The sequence below is a fragment of the Gymnoscopelus microlampas genome, assembly GCF_963454915.1.
Source record: "Gymnoscopelus microlampas genome assembly, chromosome: 2".
In the NCBI taxonomy this organism is placed as follows: Eukaryota; Metazoa; Chordata; class Actinopteri; order Myctophiformes; family Myctophidae; genus Gymnoscopelus; species Gymnoscopelus microlampas.
Genome location: NC_139939.1, coordinates 32,456,911 through 32,466,489, shown reverse-complemented (window position 1 = coordinate 32,466,489; position 9,579 = coordinate 32,456,911).

Below are 9,579 nucleotides of genomic sequence, written 5' to 3'. Positions count from 1 at the left end.
ACACTTGAAAGTTACAGTAGTTTCGAGGTTGAGAGAATGGGAGTTATGTGTCCTCATCTTGAGTTGTAAACCTCCATCATCCATCATGATGTCACCTACAGTACATCCCAGGGTGCAGGCATTTCCCTAACTGCAACCTGTAATCACATGAACCCTAGTGTCCCTATTCTAGGCATGTCATATAGGCAAGCACTCAGACAAAATAGCAGAACTACAAGCTCACAACACACCGAGGTGTTGTGAGCTTGTATTATTATTATTCAGTTGTTTTTATTTATTTTTCTTTTCGTTGTGAGCTTAGATCGGCAAAAAGGGTAACAGGGAAAAAAGGAGGGCACCAGTCTGGGACCAAGTGTAGACCAATGCGGGACCCTGGTCAACTGAAGTAGGCCTATGGTTTATAGAATACGGCAATACTGCAAGTGAAGTTAATCTAACCTTTAATCAGAGTCTCTGTAAAAACAGTTACATTTTCAGAAATCACTACATAAATTGAGATGATAGCTCTGTCAAATTCATGATTAGCAAGTGCTACTGCTGTGTTGATATTTGACAAATGAATGATCATTCATTAACAAATGGATGATCTTGAGGAGAATTGCTGCTCACAAAAAAGAGTTTGCAGCGGAAATAATAGTGACGATAATTGTAAAGTAGTTATTTCAAGAGGGAAATGGCATGAGAGTCCAAGTTACTACTGCATTGTCAGCTCAGATTATCTTTTGTAAATTACAGGAATTCAAGAGTATTACCACATCAATATCTAGCTAAAACATTAGTCACATACAACATACACATGTCTGTGTGTATATATTCAAGAGATTGTAGCTGGAAATTTTCTTTGAGATGGCCACAGAATTGCATAAAATTGAGATAATTATGAGATAATAGTGAAGCATTCTTGTTTTAGTGCACCCACAGAACTGTTGACAGAACATACCAGTGATATGAGAGCATCAAATGCATTTTACTGAGACTGAGTTGAACATTGTAACACATTTGTCTTCTATTTGGGACAATCTGTGATTTCTTATAGTCAAGTATAGCAAGTATGACTTATAGTCTGGTAGTGGACACACGCAAGCACGCACGCACACACGCATGAACGCACGCACGCATTCGGCATGCGCACACACAGACACACACACACACGCGTGTAATTGACCCACCAAGTATGAATACGGTCAATTGTTCATGTTTAAGGCTGGTTGGTGGGAGGCAGATGGCTCTGACACTGATTTTCAGAGGTGTGGCATATATAAGTGTATAATAATGGCAGCACCTGTGATCTGCTGCCTTCCAGCCCTCAAGCAGGTCTTTAACTGCATTTTAAGTTTTTACTTTGGATTAGAAATGTGGTTTCAGAGGTCAGATTACATTTGTCTTCATTAGAGAGAAATCTATGACTTCTAGGCAGGGCTGGACTGGGACATAAATTCGCCCCTGACATTTTGGCCCAGACCGCCCACCACAACCGGCGTGCAGATACTCTACCGCCCCGCTCTGTCGAGGCACATACAAACGCACATACCCTTAATACCACCACTTTTACTGAAAAGCATCCCTCCAATCATCAATCAATCAATCTATAATAAATCAGATTAGGGCTGTTTCTCTCTCTCTCTCTCTCTCTCTCTCTCTCTCTCTCTCTCTCTCTCTCTGCCAAGTGTGCCGACAGAGCATGCCTTTATTTATGTTTCGTCACACAATGGTGTCTCGCACCGAACATAGAAGATGACACAGTTACACAAATAGGACAAATGTATACTGACACAGTGATTAGCATGGAGGATCCAGATCAGCTGTTAGATTGACAGCTGTAGCTGAGTTGACTAAAGACCCCTGCTGTGAGTTTAGACCTCCTTGGTTCAGATAGAGGTACAGAAATATAGAAGAACAGGTTGGCATTCTGAAATAGACATTACATTCCGCTCAAAGACTAATTTTGTGTTGTCCTGTGAGGGCTGATTGATGTGCTAAATCACAGTATAGATTTTAGAAATACTACCTTGCAAATAGAGTTCCCGAGCCATTATGTTGTCGATCACATTTGTATTTGGCAAAAGGGGAAACGGAAAATATTTCATGGCAAAGCTGTGGAACTGTAGGCACCTGAAAATAATGTGTTTTCAGAACGTTGTGGTCCTTCTGCAGTGTTTCAAATGAAGCAAATATTGTTAACAAAGAGCTCTCTAAAGAAGACCTGTCCTTTCCATCACTATGCCACATTTGGAATGCTGCATTGGTTTGGGATGGTGGGAAAAGATCGAGCAGTGGAAGGAGGCCACCTGCCTGGTTAAGGCAGAAGTGTATCCTAAATTGAAACCAGATTTTGAGGGATTTCTTTTAATAATGGAATTCAAGACAGATCTTAGGCCTGCATATAAGAGAGAACTCTGCATATAAGAGAGAACCGAAAGAGCAATATCAGATCGTGGATAGGCCTACAAGTGGCTGAAGTGAGTTTTCTCAGGAGGGTGGCCGCCTGGCTGGCATCTCCCTAGGGGTAAGAAGCTAAGGCAGAGAGAGACTCGAAGTAGAGCCGCTGCTTGAAAGTGGTTAAATATAAATATGATATATGTTTGAATTTGACTTTGACTGACTGCAGTCATTCCCTATTGTTCACCACAGTCCACGGCAGTCAGACTCCTCCTTGTTCCTTTAATAGCACTCCTATTTCTTCCGTCCACCACTGGCCGGTACACTCTGTGCTGACTTGAATAGTTGCCTATGGTCCATAAATCTTGCAATGCTGCTGACCAACTCTAATTGCTTCCGCTCTTCTGTGTATATTGACAGGTCTTTTCATTTGTCACCACAAGGAGGTGATTGTTTCAGTTTTATTGCTTCTTAAATTCGCAAAAGCAGTTAAGCATTTGGCCTCTGATAGATGGTGTTGCATTGTGTCATGCTTCACAGTGCACCTTGAAGTTGAATATTTTGAGTAATTGTATCTTTGTACTACTGAGCTGGAAAAGATTAATGGCTAATTTATACTTCATAGCATGACCCTGTCGACAGGTTCCGACCTTCTTTACTAAATTGACGTATTTTCAACTGGGAAAAAAAGTGTTGATGCACCACAAATATATTTTTACAGCCTATCCTTGGACTGGCCCTGGAATTGGAATGCTGACCTCACATATTTAAAGAACCACAAAAAAATCCCTTTCTTCAAATTCAGAATTCATGTGTGCATTTGCAATTCTTACCTTCCAGATCTGCATGATGGCATTGGGAAAAGCTCACAACGCATCATGGATTCAACGCCATTGTGAGCTTAGAGTGGCTATTTCTGGTGCACAACACCGTCATACAACAAAGTACAAACTGGTTTGAGGTGCTAGGAAATGCAAAACCAGAGCAAGTACCTCAAGCCAAGCCATATGTGTGTACATTAAACACAGTTGGAGACAACCAGAGTGTTCTCGTCGATTCCAAAATGTTGTGTTTGTCTAGGGCACAGAATGGGTTTGGTTTGGCTTGGGCACCAGAGACAGTATTGGCCCCTGTGTTTGAACTGATTTAGCCCATTAAACCCAGATATGGAAAACTGTCATCAGTTTAGTCTGCAATATAAAGAACTAGCAAACTTCATAAAACATTTGGAAATACATCCAAAAGTAAAGCTTTCAAACAGGCCATATGGGCAAAGTATGATCTGATAATGTCAAAGTTGTTCTTAAGACAACCAAAAATGGAAATGACCCTCTTTTGGAATTATTTGCTAATCTTAAATCATTCATCAGAAATAAACTTAACAGCGTCAATGTTTGTGGGCAATTCCCTCTAGATTTGTACACAATTCACTACTCCAGAGTATTCTGTAAATAAGCATCACTTCTTGGAAATGCTCCATTAAAAAGTAGCAGATGTACTGCATGTAATCATCTCTTCAGGGCAGATAATTCCCTTCAAGTTACATGAAATGTGTCCTTCTGTTCCTGCTAACAAATGACTAAACACATGCACAAACTAGAAAAAGTGCTCCTCGGAGCACAGGTCTCCGCCAGGTCAGGTAGGCTATTTTGGCCTCCTGGTGGCGCTATAATAGTTATAATAGTTATAATAGTTTTACACAGATCAATTGACTGACTGCAGTCATTCCCCATTGTTCACCACAGTCCACGGCAGTCAGACTCCTCGGACGGACGGGGTAGAAAACCTACTCTCTCGCCATGCCTTTCGGCCTGGCGGAGACAACAAACAAACAAACAAACAAACAAACAAACAAACAAACAAACAAACCCTGCCAGGGTAATTAAGAGGAGGATGGCTTTTATGGACACATACATTTTTTTTATGTTTAGTACTAACAGTTTCTGTAATATAGTGTATTCGCACTCCACCAGGGGTACAATTACAGTAAAGCATTTTGCTCCGTTATTAAGCCAGCTTTGGGAAGTGTCAGTTAAAAAGCTCCAGAGTCAAGCTTGAGACTGCTAGGTTGATGGTTCAAATCCAAGGAGTGGTGGAAAATGTGAATGAGGATATTAAATGCATCCTTGAAAGGTTCACACTCCTATACTGTATGTGGAAAAAATGTAAGAAGTCATAATAATGTCACTCACCACTTGACTGGTACTATACTGGCTGTTTTCAAACGCACGATACAAAATTAAGTTATAAATCTCTCACTTGTGTGAAGGAGGCTGATGCAGCAAAAACGAGCACTGCTAAGGGGTCATTCGTGTTATTCCTGGCTGTTGAATATTATTATAAAGCTCTCTGCCCTCATCTCCTTGAAGCAGATTTGCTGCACAATCCCACCCCATTGAATGTACCTCCATCATGCTGATGTGTTATTATTTATTGAGTAAAATTCTCCTGATCAAAATCAATAGATGTAAAGACAGAGCAAATGTGATACCTCACTAAATGCTTTGTTTTTCATCTGAACAATGGGCCAGAACCTCAAAATCATGCTTATAGTATGTGTGGTGAACAAGTCAGTTCTTGAATGAACACAGACACTGTTCATTCAAGAGTATGTACAGTATCTCCCACAGACACACACACACACACACACACACACACACACACACACACACACACACACACACACACACACACACACACACACACACACACACACACACACACACACACACACACACACACACACACACACACACACACACACACACACACACACACACACACATTCCAGTGTGCACAACACCATTTAGCACCGCTAATTTGTGATCTCCACTCCAGTGGTAAAGGCTCACAATGAAAAATCCCTCTGAACTCACGGATGAAGGACTGGTTCCAACAGGATGGTCTGAGATTTATGCTGGAGAAGCTAAGCTATCTTCCAGACCAGACCACATATCCTGAATCTTTGACCAGACTGTGCTTTGCCTATACAGTAGGCCTCATTTCACATGCAGGCGGATAACTGAGGAGTGGTGAGAGAGTAAAGAATAATGATTTGTTGCCATACCATGTGGCCAGGATTTTTAACAGTGGAACAATGTGACCCTTGCACTTCTAAGAGGTCGGTAATACCTACGTTAGGTATGTAACTTGTAAATATGGCAGTGTCTATATGTTTTGGCTCTGCAATAGGGTAGCCGTCTACAAGAGGGTCTGTGTGTGTGTGTGTGTGTGTGTGTGTGTGTGTGTGTGTGTGTGTGTGTGTGTGTGTGTGTGTGTGTGTGTGTGTGTGTGTGTGTGTGTGTGTGTGTGTGTGTGTGTGTGTGTGTGTGTGTGTGTGTGTGCGTGTGTGTGTGTGTGTGTGTGTGTGTGTGTGTGTGTGTGTTTAGTTGTTATGCCAATTAATTCGTCCCCACACACATTTGTGTGTTGTTACTGCTGTTGTATCCTACGGACTCACCTGCCAGTGAGGAGACGCGCCGAGAGGACTTAAGAGCCTAAGAGACCCCTTAAGACCCTACGGGCCAATTGTGTTTGTATAGACGTTCAACAAAGCCAGAATGTCTGTCTGTCTGTCTTTTTTAATTCATAGCACCTGACAGTGGAACTACCCGAGTCCAAATAAAATCTTTATTTAGACTCAGGTATAGACAGGATCTATAACCAAAACATATTATCAAATAATCACATCATGGTTTGTCTAATACAGTAACACATTCTCTGTGCACATAGTTTTGACAAAAGCACAATGCCTGTAGGACACTTTCAGCACCGGTGAGAGACAATGTTTGGGTTTGGTAAGCTACAGTGAAGTCTACTAAAACACACTGTCTCAGAACAAACGCAGAGTATTCTGTGACCGTTCCTCTAAACTCTGTGCCAAGCCTTTGTTTTTATTATGAGATACTCTGTGTCATTGTGGAAGGGGTAACTGAACAGGTCAATTCTGCCATTATGTTTAAAACTGCTGTCTAGAACAGCTGTTGTTCTGTTCAGTGAAGTACACAATTGCCCCAGTAAATGGGTGGCTGTGTCAACACAGGGTAACCTCATAAAGTTAGGGATGTCTTCCTGCACATCTGCTTTAATGTCAAATGGATTTACCACCATAAAGTACTTGTGCTTTTACTTGTTACTGTTATTATAGTTAGTTAATAATATCATTAATAACATGCATTACAGATTTCCATTTACTTAAGAAAACACTAAATTGACCAACTTCACAATCCAAGTCCACCAATCCTGTTCAATTTCAGTGTTCCAAATGTCGTTTAATGGTACAGTATAATCAACCATACAAGTTGAGGTATGCTGCGACTGTACTGAAAGATATACTACAATTGATATCAATGGTATATATACTGTATACCTACACATATTATGTTCATGTACCTGCCCATCATCACTCTACAATACATGCATACCTCACTTTACCCAAAAATTAAGTCAGTGATACACCCCATACCTCTACTCTCACATCCACATGCAGTTTCTTTCTTTTTTCCCTCATTCTGTTGACTCTGAAGTAGCTTGACAGACAGACGGTTATGATAGCCAACCTCTCGTTAAAATGTCACAGGAGAATGTATTCCGTGGTTATTTTAGTCTCACTCAATAATTTAGTGTGATCTTCCACAGTTTGATTCAAAATAACACATTGTAATTGTGAATGTGGATGGTTTGGCAAACTGAAACATTATTAGAGGAGCAAAAGAAAAATGTATCCTTGCCTGAGGGTCAACCATTTTTCACGTTTGAAAGATTAACATAGTTTTTGGCAAACTACACATCCTGCCCTGTAGGTTATTATAAAAATAAGACTGACAGAGGTGAAATAGTTTCATATCACCTGGACGAATTAGTGATATACTGTTTTGGACTGTTTATGTTGAATGAAAGGACAAATCGGTTTGAGGCCAGAGCATGTGCGTGTGCGTGTGTGCGCGCGTGTGTGTGTGTGTGTGTGTGTGTGTGTGTGTGTGTGTGTGTGTGTGTGTGTGTGTGTGTGTGTGTGTGTGTGTGTGTGTGTGTGTGTGTGTGTGTGTGTGTGTGTGTTGGTATACGTGTGTACTTGTGTGCATATGTATGTATATGTAGGTGTGTGTAAGAGAGGAGAGGCGGGTGGGGTTGGACAAGCAGAGTAAGACATGTAAATGCTAAATACCTTTGGTAAGCTTTGACCAACGCTTCCCTGTGCTTTTATTAAGTATTATATTACATCCTTATGAATAGATAGAGATCTCAGACAACTTTGGATCCCCCAACTCCACTTTAATAGCCCCTCCATTTGAGAGCACTTCAAATATTATCAGGTTAAATTCAGAGAAGAGGAACAGAGAGTGTTTCTCAAGATCATTTTGTGGTCAGTGAGGGGGGGAGTATAGCAGAGGTCTCAAACCCCAGACTTGGTGTTGGAAGGGCCAAAGGGTTACAGGGGCCAAATGGCACCATTTGTGAGAGCAAATTATGAAGAAATGGGGGTGTGGGGGTCTCCTTTCAGAGTAGGTTGAAGGAAAAATGTTCATGGAGTCCAAAAACTTGACTGTTGGTCTCAGAGTTTGAACAGTGTTATAGAAATGTAGATGCACACTTAGATGTAAAAACAAACACACAAAAAACAATACCAACACAACATCAATAAGGGCAACATTGAGGTGCCCTTGGGATTTGTTGAGGGTTGAGGCAGTTTTTTTCAGTGGATGAGGTGGTCACGCAAGTTCTGTCTACATTATCAGAAAACAAAAATCCCTCTGAGGGCTTTGAAATCAAAGATAGCTCCTGTCAGCACTGATAATCCGCACATACGCTTGAGACATTTTCTATGTTTGGCTGTAGCTGTCATTGTCGGTTCTGTCCACCGTTACCACATGAAAAGAATACAAGGGGAGTACATTTGGAGAGTGCTCCGCTCAAATGGTTTTTAATAAGTCAGACGAGAGGGACGGCGATACAATACCCCACTTCCTACATCTATTTTTTCATTTCTTTTAAGCGAATCCATGTTCACTCCTCCTCACAGAGTGTTTCTCTTGAAAAAGTTGTAAAGGTTTATTATTTTCCACACCATCGCTAACCTCATCTTTAACAGATGTTGTAGTTTGTGTCCCGCTTTTGTCAATTCACTACAAAGCTTCCCTTTGTGAGAAGGTGAGTTTTTAACGTATTGGCTGTCTTCACTGAGTAGAAGTCCAAACGGAGTGGTCAGGAAAAGACCACACAGTCTCAGTCAGACTATCACTTCAAAGACCTACAGTATGACACCAATGCCAACCTCTCTAAAACCTTCCGGCTTTGGGTTTCCCTCATTCATCCTACTTTCACCATATGATATGCCCACACAGTACTCATAAGGGTCCATTTTACACTCTCAGAGTTAAATTAACAATACAGATTTTACTTGGTACCCTGGCTGCCTGTACAAGTACTTATTGTGCCTCCAGACCACAGTCCTGTGTGTCCAGCCAGGGTTGCCAGACCCTGATTCGATTAAAATAAACATGTGCACCTGTCTCCAGTGAGCGGTAGAGGAACCAAAAGTTGAGGTGCAGGCCTGAGACATTCTTCTTCCTTACAGTTTTTTATCATTTTAAAATGTCAGTCAAAAAGCTGATTTTACCTCAGAGACCTTGAAGAATGTCTATTTTTACATTCAATGGCATTGAGCTGTATTATGTAGCCGCTGTATAATAATAAAGATTATGCATAATTCAATGAAAACAACTGTAAAAACTTAGTATTATAGGACAGAGCTCTTCACAACATACACCACCACAATAACAACAACCTCCATTTCCTAGGATGAGGATTTTAGAGTGGTGATTAAGGCTTTTAAGCATTTCATACATCTAAATATAATGTTGATGGCTGAGTGCCTGTCTGGTCTAAGTTGCTTCTTGGGCGGTCATTCAGGGAATAGAAGTTGTAGAGAACATCAGTTGGAGTTAACTGCCTCAGCAACAGTCTGATAAGACCATAACATTTACTGGAGCTAAGCTGATACCTCTATGGCTATTTTGAGCACAACCTTATGCAATATAGGTGTACTGTAGCTAAGCGCCGAAAGTGAAAGCATGAATACATTGATTGATACCAGGCTCTTGCAATCTCGACAGCAAAAAACATTTACCAAAAACTAAATAGAAACTCAATTTCAAGATACCAACTGATCATTCCTCAACTTAATCACTGAATAAAGCTGGT